The sequence below is a fragment of the Euprymna scolopes genome, chromosome 7, assembly GCF_053919585.1.
Source record: "Euprymna scolopes isolate OS-2025 chromosome 7, ASM5391958v1, whole genome shotgun sequence".
In the NCBI taxonomy this organism is placed as follows: domain Eukaryota; kingdom Metazoa; phylum Mollusca; class Cephalopoda; order Sepiida; family Sepiolidae; genus Euprymna; species Euprymna scolopes.
Window position 1 is genome coordinate 140,408,271 of NC_136488.1, and position 24,273 is coordinate 140,432,543.

Below are 24,273 nucleotides of genomic sequence, written 5' to 3' on the forward strand. Positions count from 1 at the left end.
CAAAGTAAACTGATTAAATACAGCATAAAGTAAAACGCCCCAAAATAGGCAAAACCTGCAAGGTCCGCGTACATGAGAATTTTCAATTTTTGCAAAGTTTTAATTTTGTCTTTGTTTAAGGTTTATATCATAGAAATCCGGCCAAAAAATACATCAGGAATACATAATGACACTAGTAAAGCAAAGTAAACTGATTAAATACAGCATAAAGTAAAACGCCCCAAAATAGGAAAAAACTGCAAGGTCCGCGTACATGAGAATTTTCAATTTTTGCAAAGTTTTAATTTTCTCTTTATTTAAGGTTTATATCATAGAAATCCGGCCAAAAATACATCAGGAATACATAATGACACTAGTAAAGCAAAGTAAACTGATTAAATACAGCATAAAGTAAAACGCCCCAAAATAGGCAAAACCTGCAAGGTCCGCGTACATGAGAATTTTACATTTTTGCAAAGTTTTAATTTTGTCTTAGTTTATGGTTTATATCATGTGAATCCGGCCAAAAAATACATCAGGAATACATAATGACACTAGTAAAGCAAAGTAAACTGATTAAATACAGCATAAAGTAAAACGCCCTAAAATAGGCAAAACCTGCAAGGTCCGCGTACATGAGAATTTTCAATTTTTGCAAAGTTTTAATTTTGTCTTTATTTAAGGTTTATATCATAGAAATCCGGCCAAAAATACATCAGGAATACATAATGACACTAGTAAAGCAAAGTAAACTGATTAAATACAGCATAAAGTAAAACGCCAGAAAATAGGCAAAACCTGCAAGGTCCGCGTACATGAGAATTTTCAATTTTTGCAAAGTTTTAATTTTCTCTTTATTTAAGGTTTATATCATAGAAATCAAGCCAAAAATACATCAGGAATACATAATGACACTAGTAAAGCAAAGTAAACTGATTAAATACAGCATAAAGTAAAACGCCCCAAAATAGGCAAAACCTGCAAGGTCCGCGTACATGAGAATTTTACATTTTTGCAAAGTTTTAATTTTGTCTTTATTTAAGGTTTATATCATAGAAATCCGGCCAAAAAATACATCAGGAATACATAATGACACTAGTAAAGCAAAGTAAACTTATTAAATACAGCATAAAGTAAAACGCCCCAAAATAGGCAAAACCTGCAAGGTCCGCGTACATGAGAATTTTCAATTTTTGCAAAGTTTTAATTTTGTCTTTGTTTAAGGTTTATATCATAGAAATCCGGCCAAAAAATACATCAGAAATACATAATGACACTAGTAAAGCAAAGTAAACTGATTAAATACAGCATAAAGTAAAACGCCAGAAAATAGGAAAAAACTGCAAGGTCCGCGTACATGAGAATTTGCAATTTTTGCAAAGTTTTAATTTTCTCTTTATTTAAGGTTTATATCATAGAAATCCGGCCAAAAATACATCAGGAATACATAATGACACTAGTAAAGCAAAGTAAACTGATTAAATACAGCATAAAGTAAAACGCCCCAAAATAGGCAAAACCTGCAAGGTCCGCGTACATGAGAATTTTCAATTTTTGCAAAGTTTTAATTTTCTCTTTATTTAAGGTTTATATCATAGAAATCCGGCCAACAATACATCAGGAATACATAATGACACTAGTAAAGCAAAGTAAACTGATTAAATACAGCATAAAGTAAAACGCCCCAAAATAGGAAAAACCTGCAAGGTCCGCGTACATGAGAATTTTCAATTTTTGCAAAGTTTTAATTTTGTCTTTATTTAAGGTTTATATCATAGAAATCCGGCCAAAAATACATCAGGAATACATAATGACACTAGTAAAGCAAAGTAAACTGATTAAATACAGCATAAAGTAAAACGCCCCAAAATAGGCAAAACCTGCAAGGTCCGCGTACATGAGAATTGTCAATTTTTGCAAAGTTTTAATTTTGTCTTTGTTTAAGTTTTATATCATAGAAATCCGGCCAAAAAATACATCAGGAATACATAATGACACTAGTAAAGCAAAGTAAACTGATTAAATACAGCATAAAGTAAAACGCCCCAAAATAGGCAAAACCTGCAAGGTCCGCGTACATGAGAATTTTAAATTTTTGCAAAGTTTTAATTTTGTCTTAGTTTAAGGTTTATATCATAGAAATCCGGCCAAAAAATACATCAGGAATACATAATGACACTAGTAAAGCAAAGTAAACTGAGTTAATACAGCATAAAGTAAAACGCCGCAAAATAGGAAAAAACTGCAAGGTCCGCGTACATGAGAATTTTCAATTTTTGCAAAGTTTTAATTTTCTCTTTATTTAAGGTTTATATCATAGAAATCCGGCCTAAAATACATCAGGAATACATAATGACACTAGTAAAGCAAAGTAAACTGATTAAATACAGCATAAAGTAAAACGCCCCAAAATAGGCAAAACCTGCAAGGTCCGCGTACATGAGAATTTTACATTTTTGCAAAGTTTTAATTGTGTCTTTATTTAAGGTTTATATCATAGAAATCAAGCCAAAAATACATAAGGAATACATAATGACACTAGTAAAGCAAAGTAAACTGATTAAATACAGCATAAAGTAAAACGCCCCAAAATAGGCAAAACCTGCAAGGTCCGCGTACATGAGAATTTTCAATTTTTGCAAAGTTTTAATTTTGTCTTTGTTTAAGGTTTATATCATAGAAATCCGGCCAAAAAATACATCAGGAATACATAATGACACTAGTAAAGCAAAGTAAACTGATTAAATACAGCATAAAGTAAAACGCCCCAAAATAGGAAAAAACTGCAAGGTCCGCGTACATGAGAATTTTCAATTTTTGCAAAGTTTTAATTTTGTCTTTATTTAAGGTTTATATCATAGAAATCCGGCCAAAAATACATCAGGAATACATAATGACACTAGTAAAGCAAAGTAAACTGATTAAATACAGCATAAAGTAAAACGCCCCAAAATAGGCAAAACCTGCAAGGTCCGCGTACATGAGAATTTTCAATTTTTGCAAAGTTTTAATTTTCTCTTTATTTAAGGTTTATATCATAGAAATCCGGCCAAAAATACATCAGGAATAAATAATGACACTAGTAAAGCAAAGTAACTGATTAAATACAGCATAAAGTAAAACGCTCCAAAATAGGCAAAACCTGCTAGGTCCGCGTACATGAGAATTTTCAATTTTTGCAAAGTTTTAATTTTGTCTTTATTTAAGGTTTATATCATAGAAATCCGGCCAAAAATACATCAGGAATACATAATGACACTAGTAAAGTAAAGTAAACTGATTAAATACAGCATAAAGTAAAACGCCCCAAAATAGGCAAAACCTGCAAGGTCCGCGTACATGAGAATTTTCAATTTTTGCAAAGTTTTAATTTTGTCTTTATTTAAGGTTTATATCATAGAATTCCGGCCAAAAATACATCAGGAATACATAATGACACTAGTAAAGCAAAGTAAACTGATTAAATACAGCATAAAGTAAAACGCCAGAAAATAGGCAAAACCTGCAAGGTCCGCGTACATGAGAATTTTCAATTTTTGCAAAGTTTTAATTTTCTCTTTATTTAAGGTTTATATCATAGAAATCAAGCCAAAAATACATCAGGAATACATAATGACACTAGTAAAGCAAAGTAAACTGATTAAATACAGCATAAAGTAAAACGCCCCAAAATAGGCAAAACCTGCAAGGTCCGCGTACATGAGAATTTACAATTTTTGCAAAGTTTTAATTTTGTCTTTATTTAAGGTTTATATCATAGAAATCCGGCCAAAAAATACATCAGGAATACATAATGACACTAGTAAAGCAAAGTAAACTGATTAAATACAGCATAAAGTAAAACGCCCCAAAATAGGAAAAAACTGCAAGGTCCGCGTACATGAGAATTTTCAATTTTTGCAAAGTTTTAATTTTCTCTTTATTTAAGGTTTATATCATAGAAATCCGGCCAAAAAATACATCAGGAATACATAATGACACTAGTAAAGCAAAGTAAACTGATTAAATACAGCATAAAGTAAAACGCCCCAAAATAGGCAAAACCTGCAAGGTCCGCGTACATGAGAATTTTCAATTTTTGCAAAGTTTTAATTTTGTCTTTATTTAAGGTTTATATCATAGAAATCCGGCCAAAAATACATCAGGAATACATAATGACACTAGTAAAGCAAAGTAAACTGATTAAATACAGCATAAAGTAAAACGCCAGAAAATAGGCAAAACCTGCAAGGTCCGCGTACATGAGAATTTTCAATTTTTGCAAAGTTTTAATTTTCTCTTTATTTAAGGTTTATATCATAGAAATCCGGCCAAAAATACATCAGGAATACATAATGACACTAGTAAAGCAAAGTAAACTGATTAAATACAGCATAAAGTAAAACGCCCCAAAATAGGCAAAACCTGCAAGGTCCGCGTACATGAGAATTTTACATTTTTGCAAAGTTTTAATTTTGTCTTTATTTAAGGTTTATATCATAGAAATCCGGCCAAAAAATACATCAGGAATACATAATGACACTAGTAAAGCAAAGTAAACTGATTAAATACAGCATAAAGTAAAACGCCCCAAAATAGGCAAAACCTGCAAGGTCCGCGTACATGAGAATTTTCAATTTTTGCAAAGTTTTAATTTTCTCTTTATTTAAGGTTTATATCATAGAAATCCGGCCAAAAAATACATCAGGAATACATAATGACACTAGTAAAGCAAAGTAAACTGATTAAATACAGCATAAAGTAAAACGCCCTAAAATAGGCAAAACCTGCAAGGTCCGCGTACATGAGAATTTTCAATTTTTGCAAAGTTTTAATTTTCTCTTTATTTAAGGTTTATATCATAGAAATCCGGCCAACAATACATCAGGAATACATAATGACACTAGTAAAGCAAAGTAAACTGATTAAATACAGCATAAAGTAAAACGCCCCAAAATAGGAAAAACCTGCAAGGTCCGCGTACATGAGAATTTTCAATTTTTGCAAAGTTTTAATTTTGTCTTTATTTAAGGTTTATATCATAGAAATCCGGCCAAAAATACATCAGGAATACATAATGACACTAGTAAAGCAAAGTAAACTGATTAAATACAGCATAAAGTAAAACGCCCCAAAATAGGCAAAACCTGCAAGGTCCGCGTACATGAGAATTGTCAATTTTTGCAAAGTTTTAATTTTGTCTTTGTTTAAGTTTTATATCATAGAAATCCGGCCAAAAAATACATCAGGAATACATAATGACACTAGTAAAGCAAAGTAAACTGATTAAATACAGCATAAAGTAAAACGCCCCAAAATAGGCAAAACCTGCAAGGTCCGCGTACATGAGAATTTTAAATTTTTGCAAAGTTTTAATTTTGTCTTAGTTTAAGGTTTATATCATAGAAATCCGGCCAAAAAATACATCAGGAATACATAATGACACTAGTAAAGCAAAGTAAACTGAGTTAATACAGCATAAAGTAAAACGCCGCAAAATAGGAAAAAACTGCAAGGTCCGCGTACATGAGAATTTTCAATTTTTGCAAAGTTTTAATTTTCTCTTTATTTAAGGTTTATATCATAGAAATCCGGCCTAAAATACATCAGGAATACATAATGACACTAGTAAAGCAAAGTAAACTGATTAAATACAGCATAAAGTAAAACGCCCCAAAATAGGCAAAACCTGCAAGGTCCGCGTACATGAGAATTTTACATTTTTGCAAAGTTTTAATTGTGTCTTTATTTAAGGTTTATATCATAGAAATCAAGCCAAAAATACATAAGGAATACATAATGACACTAGTAAAGCAAAGTAAACTGATTAAATACAGCATAAAGTAAAACGCCCCAAAATAGGCAAAACCTGCAAGGTCCGCGTACATGAGAATTTTCAATTTTTGCAAAGTTTTAATTTTGTCTTTGTTTAAGGTTTATATCATAGAAATCCGGCCAAAAAATACATCAGGAATACATAATGACACTAGTAAAGCAAAGTAAACTGATTAAATACAGCATAAAGTAAAACGCCCCAAAATAGGAAAAAACTGCAAGGTCCGCGTACATGAGAATTTTCAATTTTTGCAAAGTTTTAATTTTGTCTTTATTTAAGGTTTATATCATAGAAATCCGGCCAAAAATACATCAGGAATACATAATGACACTAGTAAAGCAAAGTAAACTGATTAAATACAGCATAAAGTAAAACGCCCCAAAATAGGCAAAACCTGCAAGGTCCGCGTACATGAGAATTTTCAATTTTTGCAAAGTTTTAATTTTCTCTTTATTTAAGGTTTATATCATAGAAATCCGGCCAAAAATACATCAGGAATAAATAATGACACTAGTAAAGCAAAGTAACTGATTAAATACAGCATAAAGTAAAACGCTCCAAAATAGGCAAAACCTGCTAGGTCCGCGTACATGAGAATTTTCAATTTTTGCAAAGTTTTAATTTTGTCTTTATTTAAGGTTTATATCATAGAAATCCGGCCAAAAATACATCAGGAATACATAATGACACTAGTAAAGTAAAGTAAACTGATTAAATACAGCATAAAGTAAAACGCCCCAAAATAGGCAAAACCTGCAAGGTCCGCGTACATGAGAATTTTCAATTTTTGCAAAGTTTTAATTTTGTCTTTATTTAAGGTTTATATCATAGAATTCCGGCCAAAAATACATCAGGAATACATAATGACACTAGTAAAGCAAAGTAAACTGATTAAATACAGCATAAAGTAAAACGCCAGAAAATAGGCAAAACCTGCAAGGTCCGCGTACATGAGAATTTTCAATTTTTGCAAAGTTTTAATTTTCTCTTTATTTAAGGTTTATATCATAGAAATCAAGCCAAAAATACATCAGGAATACATAATGACACTAGTAAAGCAAAGTAAACTGATTAAATACAGCATAAAGTAAAACGCCCCAAAATAGGCAAAACCTGCAAGGTCCGCGTACATGAGAATTTACAATTTTTGCAAAGTTTTAATTTTGTCTTTATTTAAGGTTTATATCATAGAAATCCGGCCAAAAAATACATCAGGAATACATAATGACACTAGTAAAGCAAAGTAAACTGATTAAATACAGCATAAAGTAAAACGCCCCAAAATAGGAAAAAACTGCAAGGTCCGCGTACATGAGAATTTTCAATTTTTGCAAAGTTTTAATTTTCTCTTTATTTAAGGTTTATATCATAGAAATCCGGCCAAAAAATACATCAGGAATACATAATGACACTAGTAAAGCAAAGTAAACTGATTAAATACAGCATAAAGTAAAACGCCCTAAAATAGGCAAAACCTGCAAGGTCCGCGTACATGAGAATTTTCAATTTTTGCAAAGTTTTAATTTTGTCTTTATTTAAGGTTTATATCATAGAAATCCGGCCAAAAATACATCAGGAATACATAATGACACTAGTAAAGCAAAGTAAACTGATTAAATACAGCATAAAGTAAAACGCCAGAAAATAGGCAAAACCTGCAAGGTCCGCGTACATGAGAATTTTCAATTTTTGCAAAGTTTTAATTTTCTCTTTATTTAAGGTTTATATCATAGAAATCCGGCCAAAAATACATCAGGAATACATAATGACACTAGTAAAGCAAAGTAAACTGATTAAATACAGCATAAAGTAAAACGCCCCAAAATAGGCAAAACCTGCAAGGTCCGCGTACATGAGAATTTTACATTTTTGCAAAGTTTTAATTTTGTCTTTATTTAAGGTTTATATCATAGAAATCCGGCCAAAAAATACATCAGGAATACATAATGACACTAGTAAAGCAAAGTAAACTGATTAAATACAGCATAAAGTAAAACGCCCCAAAATAGGCAAAACCTGCAAGGTCCGCGTACATGAGAATTTTCAATTTTTGCAAAGTTTTAATTTTCTCTTTATTTAAGGTTTATATCATAGAAATCCGGCCAAAAAATACATCAGGAATACATAATGACACTAGTAAAGCAAAGTAAACTGATTAAATACAGCATAAAGTAAAACGCCCTAAAATAGGCAAAACCTGCAAGGTCCGCGTACATGAGAATTTTCAATTTTTGCAAAGTTTTAATTTTGTCTTTATTTAAGGTTTATATCATAGAAATCCGGCCAAAAATACATCAGGAATACATAATGACACTAGTAAAGCAAAGTAAACTGATTAAATACAGCATAAAGTAAAACGCCAGAAAATAGGCAAAACCTGCAAGGTCCGCGTACATGAGAATTTTCAATTTTTGCAAAGTTTTAATTTTCTCTTTATTTAAGGTTTATATCATAGAAATCAAGCCAAAAATACATCAGGAATACATAATGACACTAGTAAAGCAAAGTAAACTGATTAAATACAGCATAAAGTAAAACGCCCCAAAATAGGCAAAACCTGCAAGGTCCGCGTACATGAGAATTTTACATTTTTGCAAAGTTTTAATTTTGTCTTTATTTAAGGTTTATATCATAGAAATCCGGCCAAAAATACATCAGGAATACATAATGACACTAGTAAAGCAAAGTAAACTGATTAAATACAGCATAAAGTAAAACGCCCCAAAATAGGAAAAAACTGCAAGGTCCGCGTACATGAGAATTTTCAATTTTTGCAAAGTTTTAATTTTGTCTTTATTTAAGGTTTATATCATAGAAATCCGGCCAAAAATACATCAGGAATACATAATGACACTAGTAAAGCAAAGTAAACTGATTAAATACAGCATAAAGTAAAACGCCCCAAAATAAGCAAAACCTGCAAGGTCCGCGTACATGAGAATTTTCAATTTTTGCAAAGTTTTAATTTTCTCTTTATTTAAGGTTTATATCATAGATATCCGGCCAAAAATACATCAGGAATACATAATGACACTAGTAAAGCAAAGTAAACTGATTAAATACAGCATAAAGTAAAACGCCCTAAAATAAGCAAAACCTGCAAGGTCCGCGTACATGAGAATTTTCAATTTCTGCAAAGTTTTAATTTTGTCTTTAGTTAAGGTTTATATCATAGAAATCCGGCCAAAAATACATCAGGAATACATAATGACACTAGTAAAGCAAAGTAAACTGATTAAATACAGCATAAAGTAAAACGCCCCAAAATAGGCAAAACCTGCAAGGTCCGCGTACATGAGAATTTTACATTTTTGCAAAGTTTTAATTTTCTCTTTATTTAAGGTTTATATCATAGAAATCCGGCCAAAAATACATCAGGAATACATAATGACACTAGTAAAGCAAAGTAAACTGATTAAATACAGCATAAAGTAAAACGCTCCAAAAAAGGCAAAACCTGCAAGGTCCGCGTACATGAGAATTTACAATTTTTGCAAAGTTTTAATTTTGTCTTTGGTTAAGGTTTATATCATAGAAATCCGGCCAAAAAATACATCAGGAATACATAATGACACTAGTAAAGCAAAGTAAACTGATTAAATACAGCATAAAGTAAACCGCCGCAAAATAGGAAAAAACTGCAAGGTCCGCGTACATGAGAATTTTCAATTTTTGCAAAGTTTTAATTTTCTCTTTATTCAAGGTTTATATCATAGAAATCCGGCCAAAAATACATCAGGAATACATAATGACACTAGTAAAGCAAAGTAAACTGATTAAATACAGCATAAAGTAAAACGCCAGAAAATAGGCAAAACCTGCAAGGTCCGCGTACATGAGAATTTTCAATTTTTGCAAAGTTTTAATTTTCTCTTTATTTAAGGTTTATATCATAGAAATCCGGCCAAAAATACATCAGGAATACATAATGACACTAGTAAAGCAAAGTAAACTGATTAAATACAGCATAAAGTAAAACGCCCCAAAATAGGCAAAACCTGCAAGGTCCGCGTACATGAGAATTTTCAATTTTTGCAGTTTTAATTTTGTCTTTGTTTAAGGTTTATATCATGTGAATCCGGCCAAAAAATACATCAGGAATACATAATGACACTAGTAAAGCAAAGTAAACTGATTAAATACAGCATAAAGTAAAACGCCCCAAAAAAAGGCAAAACCTGCAAGGTCCGCGTACATGAGAATTTTACATTTTTGCAAAGTTTTAATTTTCTCTTTATTTAAGGTTTATATCATAGAAATCCGGCCAAAAATACATCAGGAATACATAATGACACTAGTAAAGCAAAGTAAACTGATTAAATACAGCATAAAGTAAAACGCTCCAAAATAGGCAAAACCTGCAAGGTCCGCGTACATGAGAATTTTACATTTTTGCAAAGTTTTAATTTTCTCTTTATTCAAGGTTTATATCATAGAAATCCGGCCAAAAATACATCAGGAATACATAATGACACTAGTAAAGCAAAGTAAACTAATTAAATACAGCATAAAGTAAAACGCCCTAAAAAAGGCAAAACCTGAAAGGTCCGCGTACATGAGAATTTTCAATTTTTGCAAAGTTTTAATTTTGTCTTTATTTAAGGTTTATATCATAGAAATCCGGCCAAAAATACATCAGGAATACATAATGACACTAGTAAAGCAAAGTAAACTGATTAAATACAGCATAAAGTAAAACGCCAGAAAATAGGCAAAACCTGCAAGGTCCGCGTACATGAGAATTTTCAATTTTTGCAAAGTTTTAATTTTGTCTTTATTTAAGGTTTATATCATAGAAATCAAGCCAAAAATACATCAGGAATACATAATGACACTAGTAAAGCAAAGTAAACTGATTAAATACAGCATAAAGTAAAACGCCCCAAAATAGGCAAAACCTGCAAGGTCCGCGTACATGAGAATTTTACATTTTTGCAAAGTTTTAATTTTGTCTTTATTTAAGGTTTATATCATAGAAATCCGGCCAAAAAATACATCAGGAATACATAATGACACTAGTAAAGCAAAGTAAACTGATTAAATACAGCATAAAGTAAAACGCCCCAAAATAGGAAAAAACTGCAAGGTCCGCGTACATGAGAATTTTCAATTTTTGCAAAGTTTTAATTTTGTCTTTATTTAAGGTTTATATCATAGAAATCCGGCCAAAAATACATCAGGAATACATAATGACACTAGTAAAGCAAAGTAAACTGATTAAATACAGCATAAAGTAAAACGCCCCAAAAAAAGGCAAAACCTGCAAGGTCCGCGTACATGAGAATTTTACATTTTTGCAAAGTTTTAATTTTGTCTTTATTTAAGGTTTATATCATAGAAATCCGGCCAAAAAATACATCAGGAATACATAATGACACTAGTAAAGCAAAGTAAACTGATTAAATACAGCATAAAGTAAAACGCCCCAAAATAGGAAAAAACTGCAAGGTCCGCGTACATGAGAATTTTCAATTTTTGCAAAGTTTTAATTTTGTCTTTATTTAAGGTTTATATCATAGAAATCCGGCCAAAAATACATCAGGAATACATAATGACACTAGTAAAGCAAAGTAAACTGATTAAATACAGCATAAAGTAAAACGCCCCAAAATAAGCAAAACCTGCAAGGTCCGCGTACATGAGAATTTTCAATTTTTGCAAAGTTTTAATTTTCTCTTTATTTAAGGTTTATATCATAGATATCCGGCCAAAAATACATCAGGAATACATAATGACACTAGTAAAGCAAAGTAAACTGATTAAATACAGCATAAAGTAAAACGCCGTAAAATAAGCAAAACCTGCAAGGTCCGCGTACATGAGAATTTTCAATTTCTGCAAAGTTTTAATTTTGTCTTTAGTTAAGGTTTATATCATAGAAATCCGGCCAAAAATACATCAGGAATACATAATGACACTAGTAAAGCAAAGTAAACTGATTAAATACAGCATAAAGTAAAACGCCCCAAAATAGGCAAAACCTGCAAGGTCCGCGTACATGAGAATTTTACATTTTTGCAAAGTTTTAATTTTGTCTTTATTTAAGGTTTATATCATAGAAATCCGGCCAAAAATACATCAGGAATACATAATGACACTAGTAAAGCAAAGTAAACTGATTAAATACAGCATAAAGTAAAACGCTCCAAAAAAGGCAAAACCTGCAAGGTCCGCGTACATGAGAATTTACAATTTTTGCAAAGTTTTAATTTTGTCTTTGGTTAAGGTTTATATCATAGAAATCCGGCCAAAAAATACATCAGGAATACATAATGACACTAGTAAAGCAAAGTAAACTGATTAAATACAGCATAAAGTAAACCGCCGCAAAATAGGAAAAAACTGCAAGGTCCGCGTACATGAGAATTTTCAATTTTTGCAAAGTTTTAATTTTCTCTTTATTCAAGGTTTATATCATAGAAATCCGGCCAAAAATACATCAGGAATACATAATGACACTAGTAAAGCAAAGTAAACTGATTAAATACAGCATAAAGTAAAACGCCAGAAAATAGGCAAAACCTGCAAGGTCCGCGTACATGAGAATTTTCAATTTTTGCAAAGTTTTAATTTTCTCTTTATTTAAGGTTTATATCATAGAAATCCGGCCAAAAATACATCAGGAATACATAATGACACTAGTAAAGCAAAGTAAACTGATTAAATACAGCATAAAGTAAAACGCCCCAAAATAGGCAAAACCTGCAAGGTCCGCGTACATGAGAATTTTCAATTTTTGCAGTTTTAATTTTGTCTTTGTTTAAGGTTTATATCATGTGAATCCGGCCAAAAAATACATCAGGAATACATAATGACACTAGTAAAGCAAAGTAAACTGATTAAATACAGCATAAAGTAAAACGCCCCAAAAAAAGGCAAAACCTGCAAGGTCCGCGTACATGAGAATTTTACATTTTTGCAAAGTTTTAATTTTCTCTTTATTTAAGGTTTATATCATAGAAATCCGGCCAAAAATACATCAGGAATACATAATGACACTAGTAAAGCAAAGTAAACTGATTAAATACAGCATAAAGTAAAACGCTCCAAAATAGGCAAAACCTGCAAGGTCCGCGTACATGAGAATTTTACATTTTTGCAAAGTTTTAATTTTCTCTTTATTCAAGGTTTATATCATAGAAATCCGGCCAAAAATACATCAGGAATACATAATGACACTAGTAAAGCAAAGTAAACTAATTAAATACAGCATAAAGTAAAACGCCCTAAAAAAGGCAAAACCTGAAAGGTCCGCGTACATGAGAATTTTCAATTTTTGCAAAGTTTTAATTTTGTCTTTATTTAAGGTTTATATCATAGAAATCCGGCCAAAAATACATCAGGAATACATAATGACACTAGTAAAGCAAAGTAAACTGATTAAATACAGCATAAAGTAAAACGCCAGAAAATAGGCAAAACCTGCAAGGTCCGCGTACATGAGAATTTTCAATTTTTGCAAAGTTTTAATTTTGTCTTTATTTAAGGTTTATATCATAGAAATCAAGCCAAAAATACATCAGGAATACATAATGACACTAGTAAAGCAAAGTAAACTGATTAAATACAGCATAAAGTAAAACGCCCCAAAATAGGCAAAACCTGCAAGGTCCGCGTACATGAGAATTTTACATTTTTGCAAAGTTTTAATTTTGTCTTTATTTAAGGTTTATATCATAGAAATCCGGCCAAAAAATACATCAGGAATACATAATGACACTAGTAAAGCAAAGTAAACTGATTAAATACAGCATAAAGTAAAACGCCCCAAAATAGGAAAAAACTGCAAGGTCCGCGTACATGAGAATTTTCAATTTTTGCAAAGTTTTAATTTTGTCTTTATTTAAGGTTTATATCATAGAAATCCGGCCAAAAATACATCAGGAATACATAATGACACTAGTAAAGCAAAGTAAACTGATTAAATACAGCATAAAGTAAAACGCCCCAAAATAAGCAAAACCTGCAAGGTCCGCGTACATGAGAATTTTCAATTTTTGCAAAGTTTTAATTTTCTCTTTATTTAAGGTTTATATCATAGATATCCGGCCAAAAATACATCAGGAATACATAATGACACTAGTAAAGCAAAGTAAACTGATTAAATACAGCATAAAGTAAAACGCCGTAAAATAAGCAAAACCTGCAAGGTCCGCGTACATGAGAATTTTCAATTTCTGCAAAGTTTTAATTTTGTCTTTAGTTAAGGTTTATATCATAGAAATCCGGCCAAAAATACATCAGGAATACATAATGACACTAGTAAAGCAAAGTAAACTGATTAAATACAGCATAAAGTAAAACGCCCCAAAATAGGCAAAACCTGCAAGGTCCGCGTACATGAGAATTTTACATTTTTGCAAAGTTTTAATTTTGTCTTTATTTAAGGTTTATATCATAGAAATCCGGCCAAAAATACATCAGGAATACATAATGACACTAGTAAAGCAAAGTAAACTGATTAAATACAGCATAAAGTAAAACGCTCCAAAAAAGGCAAAACCTGCAAGGTCCGCGTACATGAGAATTTACAATTTTTGCAAAGTTTTAATTTTGTCTTTGGTTAAGGTTTATATCATAGAAATCCGGCCAAAAAATACATCAGGAATACATAATGACACTAGTAAAGCAAAGTAAACTGATTAAATACAGCATAAAGTAAACCGCCGCAAAATAGGAAAAAACTGCAAGGTCCGCGTACATGAGAATTTTCAATTTTTGCAAAGTTTTAATTTTCTCTTTATTCAAGGTTTATATCATAGAAATCCGGCCAAAAATACATCAGGAATACATAATGACACTAGTAAAGCAAAGTAAACTGATTAAATACAGCATAAAGTAAAACGCCAGAAAATAGGCAAAACCTGCAAGGTCCGCGTACATGAGAATTTTCAATTTTTGCAAAGTTTTAATTTTCTCTTTATTTAAGGTTTATATCATAGAAATCCGGCCAAAAATACATCAGGAATACATAATGACACTAGTAAAGCAAAGTAAACTGATTAAATACAGCATAAAGTAAAACGCCCCAAAATAGGCAAAACCTGCAAGGTCCGCGTACATGAGAATTTTCAATTTTTGCAGTTTTAATTTTGTCTTTGTTTAAGGTTTATATCATGTGAATCCGGCCAAAAAATACATCAGGAATACATAATGACACTAGTAAAGCAAAGTAAACTGATTAAATACAGCATAAAGTAAAACGCCCCAAAAAAAGGCAAAACCTGCAAGGTCCGCGTACATGAGAATTTTACATTTTTGCAAAGTTTTAATTTTCTCTTTATTTAAGGTTTATATCATAGAAATCCGGCCAAAAATACATCAGGAATACATAATGACACTAGTAAAGCAAAGTAAACTGATTAAATACAGCATAAAGTAAAACGCTCCAAAATAGGCAAAACCTGCAAGGTCCGCGTACATGAGAATTTTACATTTTTGCAAAGTTTTAATTTTCTCTTTATTCAAGGTTTATATCATAGAAATCCGGCCAAAAATACATCAGGAATACATAATGACACTAGTAAAGCAAAGTAAACTAATTAAATACAGCATAAAGTAAAACGCCCTAAAAAAGGCAAAACCTGAAAGGTCCGCGTACATGAGAATTTTCAATTTTTGCAAAGTTTTAATTTTGTCTTTATTTAAGGTTTATATCATAGAAATCCGGCCAAAAATACATCAGGAATACATAATGACACTAGTAAAGCAAAGTAAACTGATTAAATACAGCATAAAGTAAAACGCCAGAAAATAGGCAAAACCTGCAAGGTCCGCGTACATGAGAATTTTCAATTTTTGCAAAGTTTTAATTTTGTCTTTATTTAAGGTTTATATCATAGAAATCAAGCCAAAAATACATCAGGAATACATAATGACACTAGTAAAGCAAAGTAAACTGATTAAATACAGCATAAAGTAAAACGCCCCAAAATAGGCAAAACCTGCAAGGTCCGCGTACATGAGAATTTTACATTTTTGCAAAGTTTTAATTTTGTCTTTATTTAAGGTTTATATCATAGAAATCCGGCCAAAAAATACATCAGGAATACATAATGACACTAGTAAAGCAAAGTAAACTGATTAAATACAGCATAAAGTAAAACGCCCCAAAATAGGAAAAAACTGCAAGGTCCGCGTACATGAGAATTTTCAATTTTTGCAAAGTTTTAATTTTGTCTTTATTTAAGGTTTATATCATAGAAATCCGGCCAAAAATACATCAGGAATACATAATGACACTAGTAAAGCAAAGTAAACTGATTAAATACAGCATAAAGTAAAACGCCCCAAAATAAGCAAAACCTGCAAGGTCCGCGTACATGAGAATTTTCAATTTTTGCAAAGTTTTAATTTTCTCTTTATTTAAGGTTTATATCATAGATATCCGGCCAAAAATACATCAGGAATACATAATGACACTAGTAAAGCAAAGTAAACTGATTAAATACAGCATAAAGTAAAACGCCCTAAAATAAGCAAAACCTGCAAGGTCCGCGTACATGAGAATTTTCAATTTCTGCAAAGTTTTAATTTTGTCTTTAGTTAAGGTTTATATCATAGAAATCCGGCCAAAAATACATCAGGAATACATAATGACACTAGTAAAGCAAAGTAAACTGATTAAATACAGCATAAAGTAAAACGCCCCAAAATAGGCAAAACCTGCAAGGTCCGCGTACATGAGAATTTTCAATTTTTGCAAAGTTTTAATTTTCTCTTTATTTAAGGTTTATATCATAGAAATCCGGCCAAAAATACATCAGGAATACATAATGACACTAGTAAAGCAAAGTAAACTGATTAAATACAGCATAAAGTAAAACGCCCCAAAATAGGCAAAACCTGCAAGGTCCGCGTACATGAGAATTTTCAATTTTTGCAGTTTTAATTTTGTCTTTGTTTAAGGTTTATATCATGTGAATCCGGCCAAAAAATACATCAGGAATACATAATGACACTAGTAAAGCAAAGTAAACTGATTAAATACAGCATAAAGTAAAACGCCCCAAAAAAAGGCAAAACCTGCAAGGTCCGCGTACATGAGAATTTTACATTTTTGCAAAGTTTTAATTTTGTCTTTATTTAAGGTTTATATCATAGAAATCCGGCCAAAAATACATCAGGAATACATAATGACACTAGTAAAGCAAAGTAAACTGATTAAATACAGCATAAAGTAAAACGCTCCAAAATAGGCAAAACCTGCAAGGTCCGCGTACATGAGAATTTTACATTTTTGCAAAGTTTTAATTTTCTCTTTATTCAAGGTTTATATCATAGAAATCCGGCCAAAAATACATCAGGAATACATAATGACACTAGTAAAGCAAAGTAAACTTATTAAATACAGCATAAAGTAAAACGCCCTAAAAAAGGCAAAACCTGAAAGGTCCGCGTACATGAGAATTTTCAATTTTTGCAAAGTTTTAATTTTCTCTTTATTTAAGGTTTATATCATAGAAATCCGGCCAAAAATACATCAGGAATACATAATGACACTAGTAAAGCAAAGTAAACTGATTAAATACAGCATAAAGTAAAACGCCCCAAAATAGGCAAAGCCTGCAAGGTCCGCGTACATGAGAATTTTCAATTTTTGCAAAGTTTTAATTTTGTCTTTATTGAAGGTTTATATCATAGAAATCCGGCCAAAAATACTCAGGAATACATAATGACACTAGTAAAGCAAAGTAAACTGATTAAATACAGCATAAAGTAAAACGCCCCAAAATAGGCAAAACCTGCAAGGTCCGCGTACATGAGAATTGTCAATTTTTGCAAAGTTTTAATTTTGTCTTTGTTTAAGGTTTATATCATAGAAATCCGGCCAAAAAATACATCAGGAATACATAATGACACTAGTAAAGCAAAGTAAACTGATTAAATACAGCATAAAGTAAAACGCCCCAAAATAAGCAAAACCTGCAAGGTCCGCGTACATGAGAATTTCAATTTCTGCAAAGTTTTAATTTTGTCTTTATTTTAGGTTTATATCATAGAAATCCGGCCAAAAATACATCAGGAATACATAATGACACTAGTAAAGCAAAGTAAACTGATTAAATACAGCATAAAGTAAAACGCCCAAAAATAGGCAAAACCTGCAAGGTCCGCGTACATGAGAATTGTCAATTTTTGCAAAGTTTTGATTTTGTCTTTGTTTAAGGTTTATATCATAGAAATCCGGCCAAAAAATACATCAGGAATACATAATGACACTAGTAAAGCAAAGTAAACTGATTAAATACAGCATAAAGTAAAACGCCCCAAAATAGGCAAAACCTGCAAGGTCCGCGTACATGAGAATTTTCAATTTTTGCAAAGTTTTAATTTTCTCTTTATTTAAGGTTTATATCATAGAAATCCGGCCAAAAATACATCAGGAATACATAATGACACTAGTAAAGCAAAGTAAACTGATTAAATACAGCATAAAGTAAAACGCCCCAAAATAGGCAAAACCTGCAAGGTCCGCGTACATGAGAATTTTCAATTTTTGCAAAGTTTTAATTTTGTCTTTGGTTAAGGTTTATATCATAGAAATCCGGCCAAAAAATACATCAGGAATACATAATGACACTAGTAAAGCAAAGTAAACTGATTAAATACAGCATAAAGTAAACCGCCGCAAAATAGGAAAAAACTGCAAGGTCCGCGTACATGAGAATTTTCAATTTTTGCAAAGTTTTAATTTTCTCTTTATTTAAGGTTTATATCATAGAAATCCGGCCAAAAATACATCAGGAATACATAATGACACTAGTAAAGCAAAGTAAACTGATTAAATACAGCATGAAGTAAAACGCCCCAAAATAAGCAAAACCTGCAAGGTCCACGTACATGAGAATTTTCAATTTCTGCAAAGTTTTAATTTTGTCTTTATTTAAGGTTTATATCATAGAAATCCGGCCAAAAATACATCAGGAATACATAATGACACTAGTAAAGCAAAGTAAACTGATTAAATACAGCATAAAGTAAAACGCCCAAATATAGGCGAAACCTGCAAGGTCCGCGTACATGAGAATTTTCAATTTTTGCAAAGTTTTAATTTTGTCTTTGTTTAAGGTTTATATCATAGAAATCCGGCCAAAAAATACATCAGGAATACATAATGACACTAGTAAAGCAAAGTAAACTGATTAAATACAGCATAAAGTAAAACGCCCCAAAATAGGCAAAACCTGCAAGGTCCGCGTACATGAGAATTTTCAATTTTTGCAAAGTTTTAATTTTGTCTTTATTTAAGGTTTATATCATAGAAATCCGGCCAAAAATACATCAGGAATACATAATGACACTAGTAAAGCAAAGTAAACTGATTAAATACAGCATAAAGTAAAACGCCAGAAAATAGGCAAAACCTGCAAGGTCCGCGTACATGAGAATTTTCAATTTTTGCAAAGTTTTAATTTTCTCTTTATTTAAGGTTTATATCATAGAAATCAAGCCAAAAATACATCAGGAATACATAATGACACTAGTAAAGCAAAGTAAACTGATTAAATACAGCATAAAGTAAAACGCCCCAAAATAGGCAAAACCTGCAAGGTCCGCGTACATGAGAATTTTACATTTTTGCAAAGTTTTAATTTTGTCTTTATTTAAGGTTTATATCATAGAAATCCGGCCAAAAAATACATCAGGAATACATAATGACACTAGTAAAGCAAAGTAAACTGATTAAATACAGCATAAAGTAAAACGCCCCAAAATAGGAAAAAACTGCAAGGTCCGCGTACATGAGAATTTTCAATTTTTGCAAAGTTTTAATTTTCTCTTTATTTAAGGTTTATATCATAGAAATCCGGCCAAAAAATACATCAGGAATACATAATGACACTAGTAAAGCAAAGTAAACTGATTAAATACAGCATAAAGTAAAACGCCCTAAAATAGGCAAAACCTGCAAGGTCCGCGTACATGAGAATTTTCAATTTTTGCAAAGTTTTAATTTTGTCTTTATTTAAGGTTTATATCATAGAAATCCGGCCAAAAATACATCAGGAATACATAATGACACTAGTAAAGCAAAGTAAACTGATTAAATACAGCATAAAGTAAAACGCCAGAAAATAGGCAAAACCTGCAAGGTCCGCGTACATGAGAATTTTCAATTTTTGCAAAGTTTTAATTTTGTCTTTATTTAAGGTTTATATCATAGAAATCAAGCCAAAAATACATCAGGAATACATAATGACACTAGTAAAGCAAAGTAAACTGATTAAATACAGCATAAAGTAAAACGCCCCAAAATAGGCAAAACCTGCAAGGTCCGCGTACATGAGAATTTTACATTTTTGCAAAGTTTTAATTTTGTCTTTATTTAAGGTTTATATCATAGAAATCCGGCCAAAAAATACATCAGGAATACATAATGACACTAGTAAAGCAAAGTAAACTGATTAAATACAGCATAAAGTAAAACGCCCCAAAATAGGAAAAAACTGCAAGGTCCGCGTACATGAGAATTTTCAATTTTTGCAAAGTTTTAATTTTGTCTTTATTTAAGGTTTATATCATAGAAATCCGGCCAAAAATACATCAGGAATACATAATGACACTAGTAAAGCAAAGTAAACTGATTAAATACAGCATAAAGTAAAACGCCCCAAAATAAGCAAAACCTGCAAGGTCCGCGTACATGAGAATTTTCAATTTTTGCAAAGTTTTAATTTTCTCTTTATTTAAGGTTTATATCATAGATATCCGGCCAAAAATACATCAGGAATACATAATGACACTAGTAAAGCAAAGTAAACTGATTAAATACAGCATAAAGTAAAACGCCCTAAAATAAGCAAAACCTGCAAGGTCCGCGTACATGAGAATTTTCAATTTCTGCAAAGTTTTAATTTTGTCTTTAGTTAAGGTTTATATCATAGAAATCCGGCCAAAAATACATCAGGAATACATAATGACACTAGTAAAGCAAAGTAAACTGATTAAATACAGCATAAAGTAAAACGCCCCAAAATAGGCAAAACCTGCAAGGTCCGCGTACATGAGAATTTTACATTTTTGCAAAGTTTTAATTTTGTCTTTATTTAAGGTTTATATCATAGAAATCCGGCCAAAAATACATCAGGAATACATAATGACACTAGTAAAGCAAAGTAAACTGATTAAATACAGCATAAAGTAAAACGCCAGAAAATAGGCAAAACCTGCAAGGTCCGCGTACATGAGAATTTTCAATTTTTGCAAAGTTTTAATTTTCTCTTTATTTAAGGTTTATATCATAGAAATCCGGCCAAAAATACATCAGGAATACATAATGACACTAGTAAAGCAAAGTAAACTGATTAAATACAGCATAAAGTAAAACGCCCCAAAATAGGCAAAACCTGCAAGGTCCGCGTACATGAGAATTTTCAATTTTTGCAGTTTTAATTTTGTCTTTGTTTAAGGTTTATATCATGTGAATCCGGCCAAAAAATACATCAGGAATACATAATGACACTAGTAAAGCAAAGTAAACTGATTAAATACAGCATAAAGTAAAACGCCCCAAAAAAAGGCAAAACCTGCAAGGTCCGCGTACATGAGAATTTTACATTTTTGCAAAGTTTTAATTTTCTCTTTATTTAAGGTTTATATCATAGAAATCCGGCCAAAAATACATCAGGAATACATAATGACACTAGTAAAGCAAAGTAAACTGATTAAATACAGCATAAAGTAAAACGCTCCAAAATAGGCAAAACCTGCAAGGTCCGCGTACATGAGAATTTTACATTTTTGCAAAGTTTTAATTTTCTCTTTATTCAAGGTTTATATCATAGAAATCCGGCCAAAAATACATCAGGAATACATAATGACACTAGTAAAGCAAAGTAAACTTATTAAATACAGCATAAAGTAAAACGCCCCAAAATAAGCAAAACCTGCAAGGTCCACGTACATGAGAATTTTCAATTTCTGCAAAGTTTTAATTTTGTCTTTATTTAAGGTTTATATCATAGAAATCCGGCCAAAAATACATCAGGAATACATAATGACACTAGTAAAGCAAAGTAAACTGATTAAATACAGCATAAAGTAAAACGCCCAAAAATAGGCGAAACCTGCAAGGTCCGCGTACATGAGAATTTTCAATTTTTGCAAAGTTTTAATTTTGTCTTTGTTTAAGGTTTATATCATAGAAATCCGGCCAAAAAATACATCAGGAATACATAATGACACTAGTAAAGCAAAGTAAACTGATTAAATACAGCATAAAGTAAAACGCCCCAAAATAGGCAAAACCTGCAAGGTCCGCGTACATGAGAATTTTCAATTTTTGCAAAGTTTTTATTTTGTCTTTATTTAAGGTTTATATCATAGAAATCCGGCCAAAAATACATCAGGAATACATAATGACACTAGTAAAGCAAAGTAAACTGATTAAATACAGCATAAAGTAAAACGCCAGAAAATAGGCAAAACCTGCAAGGTCCGCGTACATGAGAATTTTCAATTTTTGCAAAGTTTTAATTTTCTCTTTATTTAAGGTTTATATCATAGAAATCAAGCCAAAAATACATCAGGAATACATAATGACACTAGTAAAGCAAAGTAAACTGATTAAATACAGCATAAAGTAAAACGCCCCAAAATAGGCAAAACCTGCAAGGTCCGCCCGCGTACATGAGAATTTTACATTTTTGCAAAGTTTTAATTTTCTCTTTATTTAAGGTTTATATCATAGAAATCCGGCCAAAAAATACATCAGGAATACATAATGACACTAGTAAAGCAAAGTAAACTGATTAAATACAGCATAAAGTAAACCGCCGCAAAATAGGAAAAAACTGCAAGGTCCGCGTACATGAGAATTTTCAATTTTTGCAAAGTTTTAATTTTCTCTTTATTCAAGGTTTATATCATAGAAATCCGGCCAAAAATACATCAGGAATACATAATGACACTAGTAAAGCAAAGTAAACTGATTAAATACAGCATAAAGTAAAACGCCAGAAAATAGGCAAAACCTGCAAGGTCCGCGTACATGAGAATTTTCAATTTTTGCAAAGTTTAAATTTTCTCTTTATTTAAGGTTTATATCATAGAAATCCGGCCAAAAATACATCAGGAATACATAATGACACTAGTAAAGCAAAGTAAACTGATTAAATACAGCATAAAGTAAAACGCCCCAAAATAGGCAAAACCTGCAAGGTCCGCGTACATGAGAATTTTCAATTTTTGCAGTTTTAATTTTGTCTTTGTTTAAGGTTTATATCATGTGAATCCGGCCAAAAAATACATCAGGAATACATAATGACACTAGTAAAGCAAAGTAAACTGATTAAATACAGCATAAAGTAAAACGCCCCCAAAAAAGGCAAAACCTGCAAGGTCCGCGTACATGAGAATTTTACATTTTTGCAAAGTTTTAATTTTCTCTTTATTTAAGGTTTATATCATAGAAATCCGGCCAAAAATACATCAGGAATACATAATGACACTAGTAAAGCAAAGTAAACTGATTAAATACAGCATAAAGTAAAACGCTCCAAAATAGGCAAAACCTGCAAGGTCCGCGTACATGAGAATTTTACATTTTTGCAAAGTTTTAATTTTCTCTTTATTCAAGGTTTATATCATAGAAATCCGGCCAAAAATACATCAGGAATACATAATGACACTAGTAAAGCAAAGTAAACTTATTAAATACAGCATAAAGTAAAACGCCCTAAAAAAGGCAAAACCTGAAAGGTCCGCGTACATGAGAATTTTCAATTTTTGCAAAGTTTTAATTTTCTCTTTATTTAAGGTTTATATCATAGAAATCCGGCCAAAAATACATCAGGAATACATAATGACACTAGTAAAGCAAAGTAATCTGATTAAATACAGCATAAAGTAAAACGCCCCAAAATAGGCAAAACCTGCAAGGTCCGCGTACATGAGAATTGTCAATTTTTGCAAAGTTTTAATTTTGTCTTTGTTTAAGGTTTATATCATAGAAATCCGGCCAAAAAATACATCAGGAATACATAATGACACTAGTAAAGCAAAGTAAACTGATTAAATACAGCATAAAGTAAAACGCCCCAAAATAAGCAAAACCTGCAAGGTCCGCGTACATGAGAATTTCAATTTCTGCAAAGTTTTAATTTTGTCTTTATTTTAGGTTTATATCATAGAAATCCGGCCAAAAATACATCAGGAATACATAATGACACTAGTAAAGCAAAGTAAACTGATTAAATACAGCATAAAGTAAAACGCCCCAAAATAGGCAAAACCTGCAAGGTCCGCGTACATGAGAATTGTCAATTTTTGCAAAGTTTTGATTTTGTCTTTGTTTAAGGTTTATATCATAGAAATCCGGCCAAAAAATACATCAGGAATACATAATGACACTAGTAAAGCAAAGTAAACTGATTAAATACAGCATAAAGTAAAACGCCCCAAAATAGGCAAAACCTGCAAGGTCCGCGTACATGAGAATTTTCAATTTTTGCAAAGTTTTAATTTTCTCTTTACTT